This window comes from Bufo bufo, chromosome 3 (assembly GCF_905171765.1).
Source record: "Bufo bufo chromosome 3, aBufBuf1.1, whole genome shotgun sequence".
Classification (NCBI taxonomy): Eukaryota; Metazoa; Chordata; class Amphibia; order Anura; family Bufonidae; genus Bufo; species Bufo bufo.
In genome coordinates, this window is record NC_053391.1 from 17,293,618 (window position 1) to 17,311,764 (window position 18,147).

At 43.2% G+C, this 18,147-nt stretch overlaps 1 non-coding gene across 1 annotated transcript; it reads right to left on the reverse strand.

Moving 5' to 3' along the window:
- Window positions 1-2,881: 2,881 nt before the first annotated feature.
- TRNAP-AGG lies at window positions 2,882-2,953 on the reverse strand. Its single transcript has one exon. It is a non-coding gene; the product is annotated as a tRNA-Pro (tRNA).
- Window positions 2,954-18,147: the final 15,194 nt, after the last annotated feature.

Consider the following 18,147-nt stretch of genomic DNA (forward strand, 5'->3'; position numbering starts at 1 on the left):
GAGTAATGTATGTACACAGTGACTGCACCAGCAGAATAGTGAGTGCAGCTCTGGGATATAATACAGGATGTAACTCAGGATCAGTACAGGATGAGTAATGTATGTACACAGTGACTGCACCAGCAGAATAGTGAGTGCAGCTCTGGAGTATAATACAGGATGTAACTCAGGATCAGTACAGGATGAGTAATGTATGTACACAGTGACTGCACCAGCAGAATAGTGAGTGCAGCTCTGGAGTATAATACAGGATGTAACTCAGGATCAGTACAGGATGAGTAATGTATGTACACAGTGACTGCACCAGCAGAATAGTGAGTGCAGCTCTGGGATATAATACAGGATGTAACTCAGGATCAGTACAGGATAAGTAATGTAATGTATGTACACAGTGACTGCACCAGCAGAATAGTGAGTGCAGCTCTGGAGTATAATACAGGATGTAACTCAGGATCAGTACAGAATAAGTAATGTATGTACACAGTGACTGCACCAGCAGAATAGTGAGTGCAGCTCTGGAGTATAATACAGGATGTAACTCAGGATCAGTACAGGATAAGTAATGTATGTACACAGTGACTGCACCAGCAGAATAGTGAGTGCAGCTCTGGAGTATAATACAGGATGTAACTCAGGATCAGTACAGGATAAGTAATGTATGTACACAGTGACTGCACCAGCAGAATAGTGAGTGCAGCTCTGGAGTATAATACAGGATGTAACTCAGGATCAGTACAGGATATAATGTATGTACACAGTGACTGCACCAGCAGAATAGTGAGTGCAGCTCTGGAGTATAATACAGGATGTAACTCTGGATCAGTACAGGATATAATGTATGTACACAGTGACGGCACTTTTTTCTGTAGAATTACTCCTGCGTGCCTGGTTTATGTTTTGCATTAGGCAGTGAAGATGGGGGGCGGTCAGTCGCTGATGTCACTTATCTCAGAGGCAGCAGTCCTTGGCCGCACATAACTGGAAAGAAGAAAGAGATTTTTTTCAGTCCTGTTTAGAGGTCACATATTTGAGAGATTGCAGAACTGCTGAATGTCTCCACTGTGTTCATCGCAGCTTCTCCTTACTGTGTCCTTCGGTGGCACCAGTAATGGTGAGGACTGATATGTCTGTAATTCATGTTTCTGGTATCAGGAATATACAGTGTTAATACTGTGCAGGATCAATGTAATAAATGCAGGGTCGGACAGGAGGGCCCCGCGGCCCTGGGACAGATCTAGCTCGGGCCCCTCTAATAACCTCTAGAGAGTCTGCATGGCCTAATTATCATGTCGGAGCTTGGGCCCATCAGGGGGTCTTCACATGAGTCTGACTGATTTGGTTACAGCATTTTATGGGGTCAAAAGGAGAAGCACAAGCCCCAAAACGTCTACTAGGATCAATGCTTTTCGATACGGGCTCCCGTTCCGTTTTGATCCCCCATAAGTAGCCCCATATTGCCCCACCCGTCCATGACACAACAGTCACATTATCAATTTGATACAAATGAATTATAAAGTAAATTAATTTTTTCTGCGGCCACTTACGGACGATGCTCAAGATGATTGACCCCGTGACGACCCCTTTATTTATGGCCCACCCACAGGGACCCTCCTCTATGGCGAGAACAGATCATTGAAGTCTAGGGGCCCCTGCTGTGTCTGGGGAGGGCCCATTCCTGCGCCCGCGTTGTACAGTATATGATGGACTAACCCTCTAAGCTTTATTACCAGAAGACTGGAAAAACTTTTTTGAGTCAATAAAAAATTAACTGGGCCAAAGTCGGTTTCTTATTCTCATTTTTTATTTTATTTTTCTGTTAGGGCTCATGCACACAACCTCATCCGATCCACATATTTTTTCGGATTGGACGCAGACCCATTCGCTTCAATGGACAGCACACTATGTCCGTTCCGCGGCTCTGCAAAAATATAGAACAACGATAGGACAGTTCTATAGAGGGCGGAATGCGGAACGCATGCAGCTGATATCCGTGCTTTGCAGATCCGTAAAAACAGCAGTGGCCGGGTGCATGAGCCCTTAAAGGGAACCTGTCACGTGAAAATGCAATATAAGCTGCAGGCAGCATTTTATAGAGCAGGAGGAGCTGAGCGGATTGATATATAGTTTTATGGGAAAAAAATTCATTAAAACTTGTATTTTATACCTTAAAATTCCTGCTCATTCTGGGCTCTGAATGCAGGAGGCGGAGCTATCAGTGATTGACAGCTCTCTCTGTATACACAGTCATAGAGGGCGGGCTGTCAATCACTGATAGCTCCGCCTCCTGGATTCAGAGCTCAGAACGAGCAGGAATTTAAAGGTATAAAGTTTTACAGATATTTTATTCCCCATAAAACTATATATTAGTCGGCTCAGCTCCTCCTGCTCTATGACCTGCCGCCCCACGTTCAGTGCGACAGGTTCCCTTTAAGGAATTATGAGGAGAACATTTCGCCAGTAATAACCAAAGCCGTTTAACCCTTTCAGTATACTTATTCAAATCAGTAAAAACTGTCCGTCTGCCCACTCTAGTGCCAGTTCTTGTGCCCAGTACCTGCGACCAACCGAATATAATGCGAGCAGTCACCCTCTGTATACTGGCAGTGGGAGGTCAGTGGCCCAAAGTCATCCTTTATGCCCACTCTGATGCCCATTTGTGAGCCAGTCATTTCTGTTTTCATGCCGCTTTTTTTCTAGTTTCCCCTCAGGGCGGCTTAATGCCCCTGTGGCTGGGAAAAGTACAAAAAAATACAAATTATGTGAATAAGAAACCAACTTGTGCTTAGTAAAAACAAAATTATTTAGATTTTTTTTAATTTCATGATATTATTATATATAATTATTATGATTCAAAATAAAGTTAAAAAAAAAATAAAAAAGTGGGCTCGTCCGGGATTTGAACCCGGGACCTCTCGCACCCTAAGCGAGAATCATACCCCTAGACCAACGAGCCGCCGTGCAGAACTGCCGGCCCTGTCCACTCACATCACCTCACTGACTACTTCCGGTGACTCCACATCACCACCCACTCAGGGTGTCTCCCCGGGAGCCCCCAGTATCCGCACTCCTCTCCGGAGCCCCCAGTATCCGCACTTCTCCCCGGGGCCCCCAGTATCCGCACTTCTCCCCGGGGCCCCCACTAGCCGCTCTCCTCCCCGGGGCCCCCTCTAGCCGCTCTCATTCCCTTCCCCTACCCTAAAAACAAACCACTCATCCTACCAGCCAATCAGGATAAGCTCTTATTTTCTGGGTGGTGACGGACATCACTAGGAGCCAATAAGATTCCTTTATGCAAAGCAGAGAGGCGGACCCTCGTGATGACGGGCATCACTAGGAGCCAATAAGATTCCTTTATGCAAAGCAGAGAGGCGGACTCTCGAGTAAGGCGGAGTCCTCTCGATTGGAAAGCGTGTAGATTGGTGAAGCGGTAACGGATGCGGTTTTTGTGGTAGCCTTCCGTTGTGGACTGCTGCTTAGGGTGGCTGCTCTGTACGGGCGGGTGATGGGTAAAATCTCATATATTTTCCTTGTATCTAATTTATATCACGTGGGGAAATAAAAAAAATAAAACGTTTTTTTTTTTTAAAGAAAAGTTTATAAACGTTTAACCCCTTGAGGACCAGGCTAGTTTTGGTCTTGAAAATCTGAATTTCTGCAAAATATATATATATATATATATATATATTGCAAAAAAATAAAAGTTCATCTCATTCTATGAAAAATAAAATAAAAAACAAAAAAATACAATTAATATAAATTCATTGTAATTTTTGTGTGTTTTTTATTTTATTATTTGTAGAATGAGACGAACGTTTAATTTTTTACTAATTTATATTTTTATTTTGGATAAATTTAATGCATGTGGGAAAAAAAACATCACTTTTTTATGTTTTTACTCCCTACACAGATCACACTGACGAGCGCGTGCGGCCCGTGTTCCCGCCGTTCACTTGCACGGATCCTCGGTCTGCATCGCAAAAATATAATACACGGGTTCTATTTTTTTGCGAGGATCGGAATCCCACGGAAATGCTCCGCACTTCTTCCGTGGACTTCTGATCCGTGCCTCCGCGCCGCCCCGTATCTTGCGGATTGCAGACCCATTCAAGTGTTATTATCTGTGATACGGAGCGCGCACGGGGCGGTGCCATAAAAAACGCTGTTTGCTGGCCGCAATACGGACGCGTGCTGCCCGCTGCCATACTGCGGATCCGCAAAACACGGGAGCGCCGTTCCGTGGGCATTCTGCATCACGGATGCGGACCCATTCACTTCAATGGGTGGCACAAATCCGGAGATGGTGCGGAACGGAACCCTACATTAAAATACGTTAATCGGGAGACTAACGCATTTTATGTCTTTTGACATTTTTACTATATAAAAAAAATTCGAAAAAAATTGTGTTTTTTTGTTAAATGCTAAAAAGGCCTTTAATTTACAATTTTTTTTATTATTTTCCGCACCTGTGCGCACACGCATACATACAGGCGGCGTGACCTTCAGTGACCCTGTCCAAATATAGGTGACGCCCTCGTGTCCCCGCGCCACGGCCCCTGGGTCGCTACCATTACAAGGGGGCAGAGGATGACCCCCAGCGCCATACATTTCCGGTTCGGTTCATGCAGGTGCGTCTCCCGCTGGAGCCTCTAGGTGGCGGCAGGGGGTCAACTGAAAAGCTGCATTAAGATGACGGATGACGTCCATATTTTGCAGAACGGAACAGCCGCCCCCTAATAGAACAGTCCTATCCTGGTCCGTAATGCGGACAATAATAGGACATGTTCTAAATTTTTTTCAGAACAGAATTACGGAAACTTCCGTTTTTTTTTGCAGACCCATTGAAATGAATGGTTCCGTATACGGTCCGCAAAAAAAAAACGGTACGGGCACAGAAAGGAAATGCGTTCATGTGCATGAGGCCTTATACAGACGCTCCTGCAGCCTTACGTCCGGACCATTGCACAACGCAAGCACTCGTTACCTTCTGTCTCCTCATAGATTGTAAGCTCTTGGGAGCCGAGACCTCCTCCTTCTTCTGCTCTGCTCGTACCTGCGCCCCCTGATTGTAAAGCGCTGCCATATAAATAAAGATTAACCTGTGAACCCCTGGTTGCTGCGGTAAACTGCACAAATGCATTAAAATAAAACAAAAATAATGTATAAAAATAAAAAAATAAATGAAAAATATATTTATTTAAACAAAAAATTGCACATGAAGAATGAAGACAAAATTATTACATAAAAGTCAAAGGAAACATAACTTGTGCCGTGTGTCAGAAACTATAAAAAGTGTGGAATTTAATGTTCGTGAAAATTAAAATGTAAATTGAGTTTTTACATTTTTTATATGAAAAAAAATAAAAATGGACATCACAGATGGAGGGAGGGGGAGGGGGGGGGCTCCTCTCTCTGAGCGGGAACAGAGACCCACTGTACAGACGACCATGCAGCTGATTGGCCACGTTGCAATACCACGTTTACCCTCCGGTGGCCGCTGCAGTAGAAAAATCTGGCTGTCAAATACAGTCAGTGGCAGGAGCCATTAGCTGACGGCTCTGGTGGCTGTTTTTTGTCCCCTCTCCTGACAGGTCTGTTGCATTCCCCATGTATGAACAATTCTGGAGTATCTGCTCTCATGAATCTATGTTGTGCCATTCCTCTATTATTCCTAATAAAAGTTTATGAATGAATTGGTAGCAGTTTGCAGTGAAGGTCCAGATGGGTGTTACCAGTTGGGGGGATGGGGGGTGTCCCTGCACAGTCTGACACTATCCAATCAGTGTTACCAGTGACTGTACAGGGACACGCCCCCAACTGGACCTTCATTGCAGACTGCTAGCAATTCATTCATAATCTTCTAGTAGGAATAATAGAGGAATGGCGCATCATAGAGTCATAAGAACAGATGTTCCAGAACTGTTACTGCATGAGGAATGAAAGTAGTCACTAAAACAGGCGTGTTAGGAGAGGAGGCGAATCCTCTTTAAAGGGTTAAAGAGGACCTCTCCCCGCTCCTGACATGACTGTTTTATTAGTTCATGCATTCCCCATGTAATAAAAATTCTGGAGCATCTAGACTTATGTCTGTATGTTGTGTCATTCCTCTATTATTCCTACTAGAAGTTATGAATGTAAGGGTACAGAGGGGGGGTAACCAGTTGGGGGGGTGCACCTGCACAGACTCACTATCCAATCAGTGCTGCCATTGTCAGACTGTGCAGGGACCAACTGGTTACCTCCCCTCTGTACCCTTACTGCAGGCTCCTAGCAATTCATTCATAGCTTCTAGTAGGAATAATAGAGGAATGGGACAACAAAGGGTCATAGGAATAGATGCAGTACAAAAATATCCACGTCTGTGAGGGATGAAATCCATACTGCAGAGTTAGAGATCTTTCTATCCCGTCCTCCAGTCACATCCAGAGCTGCATCACCAGTCCGGCCGCTGCTTTACAATGTATCAGTCTGGAGTCCAGGCTCTTTACATCACAGACTAAGGGAGAATTCACACGACCGCGTGAAGCCCGTGCCCGTATTGCGGATCTGCAATACACGGGCACCGTTCCGTGTGCATTCCGCATCACGGATGTGAACCCATTCATTTCAATGGGTCCGCAAATCCGGAGATGCGGAACGGAAGCACGGAACAGAACCTTGCGGAAGCGCTACGGAGTGCTTTCTGAGGTTCCGTTCCGTGCTTCCGCACCGCAAAAAGATAGAGCTTACGGGCACGGGCTTGTGTGAATGCTCCCTAACAGATACATTTGTATCCACATCTGAGTTCAGGACTAGACCTGCACAGGTTTATTCACTGACAGCAAGCAGGGGTCTTGCAAATGGTGGAACACTGAAACGCAAGATCTATTAGAAAGGGTTTAGTGATTACATTTTATGATATCAAACCAGAAAACCCCTGCAATGCCGCCATTTAGTTCCACATTACAGCCAGTGACCGGCACCGCGCAGCTTTCTGTTAATGGCGTTAATCAGGACTTAGCGAAACGCTCTCTGAACCTCGAAGGCCCGGAGTCGGTGCCTTCTTGGAACACTTACTGCCAGTAATATCAGTCCCTTCTAGTACCGCCCACTGGACTCCTAAGCATCAGAAGACCAGAGACTGAAATAATAAAACTGCTCAGCTCCTCCTGCGCTATAGGACGCTGCCTCCTTCAGGGGTGAAAGTCTCTAACCTCACAGCACTGAGGGTTTGCTACAGAGAGTCAGTAAAGTCAATCCAATGTGAGTTAAAACTGGCTAGCCGTAACCTTCACTGATACATTGTAACGGCTTTTAGCCGCTGTAAGGGTCTTCAGCCTCTAACTGTAAATAATGATGTTTACGTTTATTGACACCAAGCAGAGATCTTGATAATGATGAATTGCCATATGAGATCTATCAGAAAACTGCAAAAACTTTCAAAAGAAAATGATTAAAGGCTATGGACACCATCAGTCTTTCCTCTGCTGCTTTCCGTTTCAGTGTATCTGCAGACTGTTGCTTCTCCCGTTCTCAGTGAATCCGTCAGGGAGCTGCACTGAGGGCTCAATCTATAGCCCTTATCTCTGAACTCCTGGCAGCTCATAGACACTAATCAGTGCAGCTCCCTGACGGATTCAGTGAGAACGGGGGAAGCAGCAGTCTGCAGACACACTGAAACGGAAGGCTGTAGAGGTGGAACTGTTGAAAAGTTTTAATAAAGACCTACTGAAAAAAAATGATTTTTAGCCCGAAATGAGTAAAATGCAATAATATAAAAAAAAGAAAAATTCTCTGGTGACTTGTGCTTCAATTATTTCAAGGAGCCAAACTGAAAAATGTGTAGAAAAAGAAGAGGCGGCCACCAGCATCTCCAGACATCGACAGTACCAGACCTTCTCACTATACCGCTATCTGCATCATCTCCAGACCGGATCAGTACTATATGTGTGTGTTATATGAAATAAACAGTATTTTATTTGTCAGATCCTGGGTTATCTTCATGGTAAAGTGGGTACCTTGTACATAGGAGCAGTATTATAGCAGTTATATTCTTGTACATAGGAGCAGTATTATAGTAGTTATATTCTTGTACATAGGAGTAGTATTATAGTAGTTATATACTTGTACATAGGAGGCAGTATTATAGTAGTTATATTCTTGTACATACAAGCAGTATTATAGTAGTTATATTCTTGTACATACGAGCAGTATTATAGTAGTTATATTCTTGTACGTAGGAGCAGTATTATAGTAGTTATATTCTTGTACATAGGAGCAGTATTATAGTAGTTGTATTCTTGTACATAGGGGCAGTATTATAGTAGTTATATTCTTGTACATAGGAGGCAGTATTATAGTAGTTATATTCTTGTACATAGGAGCAGTATTATAGTAGTTATATTCTTGTACATAGGAGCAGTATTATAGTAGTTATATTCTTGTACATAGGAGCAGTATTATAGTAGTTATATTCTTGTACATAGGAGCAGTATTATAGTAGTTATATTCTTGTACAAAGGAGCAGTATTATATTAGTTATATTCTTGTACATAGGAGGCAGTATTATAGTAGTTATATTCTTGTACATAGGAGGCAGTATTATAGTAGTTATATTCTTGTACATAGGAGCAGTATTATAGTAGTTATATTCTTGTACATAGGAGGCAGTATTATAGTAGTTATATTCTTGTACATAGGAGCAGTATTATAGTAGTTATATTCCTATACATAGGAGCAGTATTATAGTAGTAATATTCTTGTACATAGGAGCAGTATTATAGTAGTTATATTCTTGTACATAGGAGCAGTATTATAGTAGTTATATTCTTGTACATAGGGGCAGTATTATAGTAGTTATATTCTTGTACATAGGAGGCAGTATTATAGTAGTTATATTCTTGTACATAGGAGCAGTATTATAGTAGTTATATTCTTGTACATAGGAGCAGTATAATATTCTTGTACATAGGAGGTAGTATTATAGTAGTTATATTCTTGTACATAAGAGCAGTATTATAGTAGTTATATTCTTGTACATAGGAGAAGTATTATAGTAGTTATATTCTTGTACATAGGGGCAGTATTATAGTAGTTATATTCTTGTAAATAGGAGCAGTATTATAGTAGTTATATTCTTGTACATAGGAGCAGTATTATAGTAGTTATATTCTTGTACATAGGAGGCAGTATTATAGTAGTTATATTCTTGTACATAGGAGCAGTATTATAGTAGTTATATTCTTGTACATAGGAGGCAGTATTATAGTAGTTACATTCTTGTACTGTCACGGCTGAGGATGGGGGAAACCCTCAGCCGTGTGCTGGAGGATGATGGTCGCTGCTTGACCAGGACGAACAGGATTAGGGAGCAGGTCACTTCCTAACAGCGTCCCTAACCTGACCCTAACTCCTACCTGCATGGGCCGACCTTGAAGGTAGGAGGACCCATGCGCAGGAACCTCGGATCCCTACTCGCCCTCCGCCGGTCCCTAGGCTAGGAGTCAGAGTAAGACATCCTGTTCCTTCTGGATACGGAGGAACAGGAGTCCAACTGGCCAAGCTGCAAGGAAGGGAGAACAAGTGCAACCTGTGGCAATGGCAGGTACTTGCCACAAACATCACACTGACCTGCCACAGACAACCAAGCCTGGAACCCATGTGGGTGTACTGCCCACAGACAGCAGGACTCAGCACACAAACATACAACACACGGGAACCCAGGACCACAGGTGCAATAAAACAACATAAAGCAAACACATCTTCAGACACCAAAGGACATATATAAGCTTATGACCAGAAGGTTGGCCCCCACTGGCAGTTGGTAAGTAACCAGGAGGATGTCTACAGCCAGCATGGCTGAAACACCCTCTCTGGCTACTGCCTACAACTGAGGCTTTATAGGGCCAAGAGGCCACACCCAACAGTCAGACACACCCCGTGACTCAGACACACAGAAAGGGAGTTAACCCTTCCAATACCACAGAAGGGAAAACATAACTTAAAGGGGAAGTGTCAAAACTACAAACACACTGTGGCTGTTGCCGCAGGCAACGACATGGGTGGCAAGCGTGTCCTGGGAGTCAGCCCGAAGGCCGGGACACTGCCACCACATGTACACATACAACCAAACGTTGCCACGGGCAACCACAGTGAAGGGAAGATGTCAGTGCACACCACACACAAAACAGAGTGCACACAGACATACAAAAGTGCATACAAACGTGCACATAACTCCAAGGGAACCGCACACATAGCTGTTGTCCGCGGCAACCGCACCTGAGGCCAACTACATTATGCCTCAAGCTGCGGTTGACACTACAACCCAAAACCGCGGGCAACAGTATGCGGCTCCCAAGGAGTCACGGCCATAACCGTGGCCGTGACATGTACATAGGAGCAGTATTATAGTAGTTATATTCATGTACATAGGAGCAGTATTATAGTAGTTATATTATTGTACATAGGAGGTAGTATTATAGTAGTTATATTCCTGTACATAGGAGCAGTATTATAGTAGTTATATTCATGTACATAGGAGGTAGTATTATAGTAGTTATATTCTTGTACATAGGAGGTAGTATTATAGTAGTTATATTCCTGTACATAGGAGCAGTATTATAGTAGTTATATTCATGTACATAGGAGGCAGTATTATAGTAGTTATATTCTTGTACATAGGAGGTAGTATTATAGTAGTTATATTCCTGTACATAGGAGCAGTATTATAGTAGTTATATTCATGTACATAGGAGCAGTATTATAGTAGTTATATTCATGTACATAGGAGCAGTATTATAGTAGTTATATTCTTGTACATAGGAGCAGTATTATAGTAGTTATATTCTTGTACATAGGAGCCAGTATTATAGTAGTTATATTCTTGTACATAGGAGCAGTATTATAGTAGTTATATTCATGTACATAGGAGCAGTATTATAGTAGTTATATTCTTGTACATAGGAGGCAGTATTATAGTAGTTATATTCTTGTACATAGGAGCAGTATTATAGTAGTTATATTCTTGTACATAGGAGGCAGTATTATAGTAGTTATATTCTTGTACATAGGGGCAGTATTATAGTAGTTATATTCTTGTACATAGGAGCGGTATTATAGTAGTTATATTCTTGTACATAGGAGGCTGTATTATAGTAGTTATATTCTTGTACATAAGAGCAGTATTATAGTAGTTATATTCTTGTACATAGGAGCAGTATTATAGTAGTTATATTCTTGTACATAGGAGGCAGTATTATAGTAGTTATATTCTTGTACATAGGAGCAGTATTATAGTAGTTATATTCTTGTACATAGGAGCAGTATTATAGTAGTTATATTCTTGTACATAGGAGCAGTATTATAGTAGTTGTATTCTTGTACATAGGAAGCAGTATTATAGTAGTTATATTCTTGTACATAGCAGCAGTATTATAGTAGTTATATTCTTGTACATAGGAGGCAGTATTATAGTAGTTATATTCCTGTACATAGGAGCAGTATTATAGTAGTTATATTCTTGTACATAGGAGCAGTATTATAGTAGTTATATTCTTGTACATAGGAGGCAGTATTATAGCAGTTATATTCTTGTACATAGGAGCAGTTTTATAGTAGTTATATTCTTGTACATAGGAGGCAGTATTATAGTAGTTATATTCTTGTACATAGGAGCAGTATCATAGTAGTTATATTCTTGTACATAGGAGGCTGTATTATAGTAGTTATATTCTTGTACATAAGAGCAGTATTATAGTAGTTATATTCTTGTACATAGGAACAGTATTATAGTAGTTATATTCTTGTACATAGGAGCAGTATTATAGTAGTTATATTCTTGTACATAGGAGCAGTATTATAGTAGTTATATTCCTGTACATAGGGGCAGTATTATAGTAGTTATATCCTTGTACATAGGAGCAGTATTATAGTAGTTATATTCTTGTACATAGGAGGCAGTATTATAGTAGTTATATTCTTGTACATAGGAGCAGTATTATAGTAGTTATATTCTTGTACATAGGAGGCAGTATTATAGTAGTTATATTCTTGTACATAGGAGCAGTATTATAGTAGTTATATTCTTGTACATAGGAGCAGTATTATAGTAGTTATATTCTTGTACATAGGAGCAGTATTATGGTAGTTATATTCTTGTACATAGGAGCAGTATTATGGTAGTTATAATCTTGCACATAGGAGCAGTATTATAGTAGTTATATTCTTGTACATAGGAGCAGTATTATAGTAGTTATATTCTTGTACATAGAAGCAGTATTATAGTAGTTATATTCTTGTACATAGCAGCAGTATTATAGTAGCAGTGAGATCTCAGTCTTGAAGCTTATGTGATGGGAGGGGAATAATTAGTGTTGTGTTTTATAGACTCTTATATATCATTATGTGGCTCCCCTTTTCTTTTGCTCTGGGTAATGTTTTGCAGTGAAGATTCGGGCGTGCGGTGTTGATATCAGGAACATCTGCTCGCTGGTCTCTGTAGCTATCACTGCTGGTGTCATTGGTTGTACATTACTGGAGTGAAGAGAAGCAGTTTTCAGAGTTGTGAAATCACTTGAGCAATCTGTACTGTATCGGAAGAGTTTTGCTGCAGCGCGTTTCAGGCAGTTGCATAAAATTAGATAGCAAAAGAAGGGGAACTGGACTTGATGAAATGGGGGCTAAAGATACGCTGAGTCCCTGTGTAGTTTCAGTTCTGCCAGTGGCTTCCAGAGCAATCATAAAACCCCTTGGTGAATTGTTGTCTTCCACCACCCAGAATGCCATCATATATTTAGCTAAGTAAAAGGTGTTGTAAGTATGGGGGGGAGGGTTATAAAACTGTCAGCAGCCACCAGTAGGGGGAGCTCACTACATAGGGATTTATACACCAGGTATTGTGTAAAACCTGTGTGCAGTGAGGGCCACCTAGTGGTGACTGCAGGTACTAACTATTACTGTGTGTCGAGGATTAGGAGATGCAAGTCAGTACATGGGCCCCATGTGGTTTGCCTGTAAGACCCTCGACAACCATATCCTTCACACTGTTGTATGAGACGGATGGACGTGCCCTTTAAATGGTTAATACGTTCTGCATCATTTCTCCGTCCTTGCCCACACACAGAGTAGATTTGCAATGATGAAGTATGTATTACGGCGGATTTTCCATGAGATATGAGGCACGTTTAGCCTTGGGCACAATTGACCATTCATTGTGCAGTGCAAGTTCTAGTGATTAACCCCTTAACGTCTGAACATTTAGCCTTTAAGACACCATTTTTTTTTTTTACTCAAACCATTCTTAGATGGGTTGCCATGTAAGATTTCTTTTTCTTTTTTTTTGGCTTTTCAAGTGTATTTTTTATTTTGACACTTTTATGTTAAAATTATATTTGTTAGTTAGAATTATATAAAAAATATATATTAATATAATTTTAATACAATTATAACATTTTAATATCATTGTATAATTATATTAAAATGATATTAATATATATTTAATATTTAATTTATATACATTTTCTAAGCAGAATTTTTTTGGTATTATTTCTTTTACTAGAAATCTAAATCTAAAAAATAACTGTTCATTTTAATTTTTTTTATTTTTTTTCCTTTTAGACTTTTATTATACTTTTTTTATTTCTCACATTTTACTTTCACACTTTTGCGTTGTTGTTTTCCGGTATTGAGATATCGAAAAAAAAGGGTGGCAGCTGTCAGCCACAGCAGGAAGGGATAAGAGTTCATTGAAGGAGCAACGACTTTGTAATGGCTTCTTTTTACTGGACCACAATCACTTAAAGTGCACCTGTCTGCAGAATCCACATTATTAAACAAGACATACTGCCTTATAGGGTTGATCCTGCTGATTAAAATGATACCTACCTCATGAAAATCGGTGGTGGCGTTCCCGAGAACAAAGACTTTTAATGCTCTATATAATTGGGGGCTTCAGTGCTCTGAGGGGTGTGGCCGACACTGGAAAACAGGTGCAGTGAGGAGCTAGGCCCCGCCCCTCAGACCACTGAAACCTTAATTTGCTGAAAGAATAAAATGTCTTGTTTCTCAAGAATGCCACAACCGATTTTCACAAGACAGGTATCATTTTAATCAGTAGGATCAACCCTACCAGGCAGTATGTCTAGTTTAATAGAGTTAATCATTCTGGCACGTGCCCTTTAAGTAGGATTGTCTAGACTGGATACAATAGTAACAAATCCTCAGCTGTGAGAATTGTTGTAAATAAGAGAGCTCCCATTCACTGACATGAAGCAGTTCTTTTTTGAAAATACTGAAGAATACCGGATACCTCTGCAGCAAGTCTGCTTGGCCTCCCCTGCTATCAGATGTATACTGTATAATGATAAGCTCACACTATCCAGGTCTGTTAGTGGACATCCTCTTTGAGCACGGTCGTCCTGTTGATGTTTGCGGCCAGCCGCGTGCGCTGTGTGCCGTGTCCAGGAAGCAGCTTGTTTTCTGCTGGCGTCCTGGACTGCTCCCAGGAGGAGAGGGAAGTGACACAACATCTGTGAGCGAAAAATTGACAAACTCATTACGGACATCTGTCTGCCTGAAAAACAGCTCTCTCTCTTAAAGGAACAGTACCCACTTTTATCTGGACTGCAGGAATAAGTGCAACGTTCTAGGTGACCCTGTAAAAAAACACACACAAAAAAATCCATGCTTAGATGCAGACATGTCAACACAGCCGGTTGTACTGGGAGTTGCCCTATTTTTATGGCTTCCCTCACCCAGTAATATATAGTTTTTAACCAGAAGCTTCAAGGAGGGGGCTTCTCTGGGGTCTAAAATTATTTTAGAGGGGTTTGGTCTGGGGTCTAAAACTAGGGGTCTGGTATTAATTTAGAGGGGTCTGGTGTAAGGTCTTAAACTAATAAGGGATCAGGCACGAGCACGGTCTTTCAGTAGAAGAACCCCTCGTGGCAGTACATACAAACCCATCGGTCAGAGACACGGAGAACGCCACAGCTGACGTTACAGCGAGGACCAGCTGCACTGCGTGGTAGTTAGCTAGCAAGTGGAGGTGAGTGACGCTTGCAAATGAGTGCACTGCCCTGGGGACCCAGATGGAGGTTGGAGCAGCCGCACCTGCAGCAGAGGAGAGCATTAAACAGCTAACCATAGGGCACTCTCGCTCTCATACCCAAAAGCGTTCAAAGGATCCGTCATAGGCCAGGTCAGGGGGAACAGACCAGCCAGCCTGCCACAGAGAGAGAAATGCCTGTGTAGAGAGTGGGCTACCAGACTGCCAGTTAGTGTGTGCGGAGTGTATGCCAGCAATGGGCTGACCCTTTACATGGGCACTATAGTCAGCTCTGTTATGGGGGCACTGGGCTGACTCTTTACATGGGCACTATAGTCAGCTCTGTTATGGGGGCACTGGGCTGGCTCTTTTACATGGGCACTATAGTCAGCTCTGTTATGGGGGCACTGGGCTGACTCTCTTACATGGGCACTATAGTCAGTTCTGTTATGGGGGCACTGGGCTGACTCTTTACATGGGCACTATAGTCAGCTCTGTTATGGGGGCACTGGGCTGACTCTTTACATGGGCACTATAGTCAGCTCTCTTGTGGGGGGCACTGGGCTGACTCTTTACATGGGCACTATAGTCAGCTCTGTTATGGGGGCACTGGGTTGACTCTTTACATGGGCACTATAGTCAGCTCTGTTATGGGGGCACTGGGCTGACTCTTTACATGGGCACTATAGTCAGCTCTGTTATGGGGGCACTGGGATGACTCTTTACATGGGCACTATAGTCAGCTCTGTTATGGGGGCACTGGGCTGACTCTTACATGGGCACTATAGTCATCTCTGTTATGGGGGCACTGGGCTGACTCTTTACATGGGCACTATAGTCAGCTCTGTTATGGGGGCACTGGGCTGACCCTTTACATGGGCACTATAGTCAGCTCTGTTATGGGGGCACTGGGCTGACTCTTTACATGGGCACTATAGTCATCTCTGTTATGGGGGCACTGGGCTGACTCTTTACATGGGCACTATAGTCATCTCTGTTATGGGGGCACAGGGCTGACTCTTTACATGGGCACTATAGTCAGCTCTGTTATGGGGGCACTGGGCTGGCTCTTTTACATGGGCACTATAGTCAGCTCTGTTATGGGGGCACTGGGGTGACTCTTTTACATGGGCACTATAGTCAGCTCTGTTATGGGGGCACTGGGATGACTCTTTTACATGGGCACTATAGTCAGCTCTGTTATGGGGGCACTGGGCTGACTCTTTTACATGGGCACTATAGTCAGCTCTGTTATGGGGGCACAGGGATGACTCTTTACATGGGCACTATAGTCAGCTCTGTTATGGGGGCACTGGGCTGACCCTTTACATGGGCACTATAGTCAGCTCTGTTATGGGGGCACTGGGCTGACTCTTTACATGGGCACTATAGTCATCTCTGTTATGGGGGCACTGGGCTGACTCTTTACATGGGCACTATAGTCATCTCTGTTATGGGGGCACAGGGCTGACTCTTTACATGGGCACTATAGTCAGCTCTGTTATGGGGGCACTGGGCTGGCTCTTTTACATGGGCACTATAGTCAGCTCTGTTATGGGGGCACTGGGGTGACTCTTTTACATGGGCACTATAGTCAGCTCTGTTATGGGGGCACTGGGATGACTCTTTTACATGGGCACTATAGTCAGCTCTGTTATGGGGGCACTGGGCTGACTCTTTTACATGGGCACTATAGTCAGCTCTGTTATGGGGGCACAGGGATGACTCTTTACATGGGCACTATAGTCAGCTCTGTTATGGGGGCACTGGGCTGACTCTCTTACATGGGCACTATAGTCAGTTCTGTTATGGGGGCACTGGGCTGACTCTTTACATGGGCACTATAGTCAGCTCTGTTATGGGGGCACTGGGCTGGCTCTTTTACATGGGCACTATAGTCAGCTCTGTTATGGGGGCACTGGGATGACTCTTTTACATGGGCACTATAGTCAGCTCTGTTATGGGGGCACTGGGCTGACTCTTTTACATGGGCACTATAGTCAGCTCTGTTATGGGGCACTGGGCTGACTCTTTACATGGGCACTATAGTCAGCTCTGTTATGGGGGCACTGGGCTGACTCTTTACATGGGCACTATAGTCAGCTCTGTTATGGGGGCACTGGGATGACTCTTTACATGGGCACTATAGTCAGCTCTGTTATGGGGGCACTGGGCTGACTCTTACATGGGCACTATAGTCATCTCTGTTATGGGGGCACTGGGCTGACTCTTTACATGGGCACTATAGTCAGCTCTGTTATGGGGGCACAGGGATGACTCTTTACATGGGCACTATAGTCAGCTCTGTTATGGGGGCACTGGGATGACTCTTTACATGGGCACTATAGTCAGCTCTGTTATGGGGCACAGGGATGACTCTTTACATGGGCACTATAGTCATCTCTGTTATGGGGGCACTGGGATGACTCTTTACATGGGCACTATAGTCAGCTCTGTTATGGGGGCACTGGGATGACTCTTTACATGGGCACTATAGTCAGCTCTGTTATGGGGGCACTGGGCTGACTCTTACATGGGCACTATAGTCATCTCTGTTATGGGGGCACTGGGCTGACTCTTTACATGGGCACTATAGTCAGCTCTGTTATGGGGGCACTGGGCTGACTCTTTACATGGGCACTATAGTCATCTCTGTTATGGGGGCACTGGGCTGACTCTTTACATGGGCACTATAGTCATCTCTGTTATGGGGGCACAGGGCTGACTCTTTACATGGGCACTATAGTCAGCTCTGTTATGGGGGCACTGGGCTGGCTCTTTTACATGGGCACTATAGTCAGCTCTGTTATGGGGGCACTGGGATGACTCTTTTACATGGGCACTATAGTCAGCTCTGTTATGGGGGCACTGGGATGACTCTTTTACATGGGCACTATAGTCAGCTCTGTTATGGGGGCACTGGGCTGACTCTTTTACATGGGCACTATAGTCAGCTCTGTTATGGGGGCACAGGGATGACTCTTTACATGGGCACTATAGTCAGCTCTGTTATGGGGGCACTGGGCTGGCTCTTTTACATGGGCACTATAGTCAGCTCTGTTATGGGGGCACTGGGCTGACTCTCTTACATGGGCACTATAGTCAGTTCTGTTATGGGGGCACTGGGC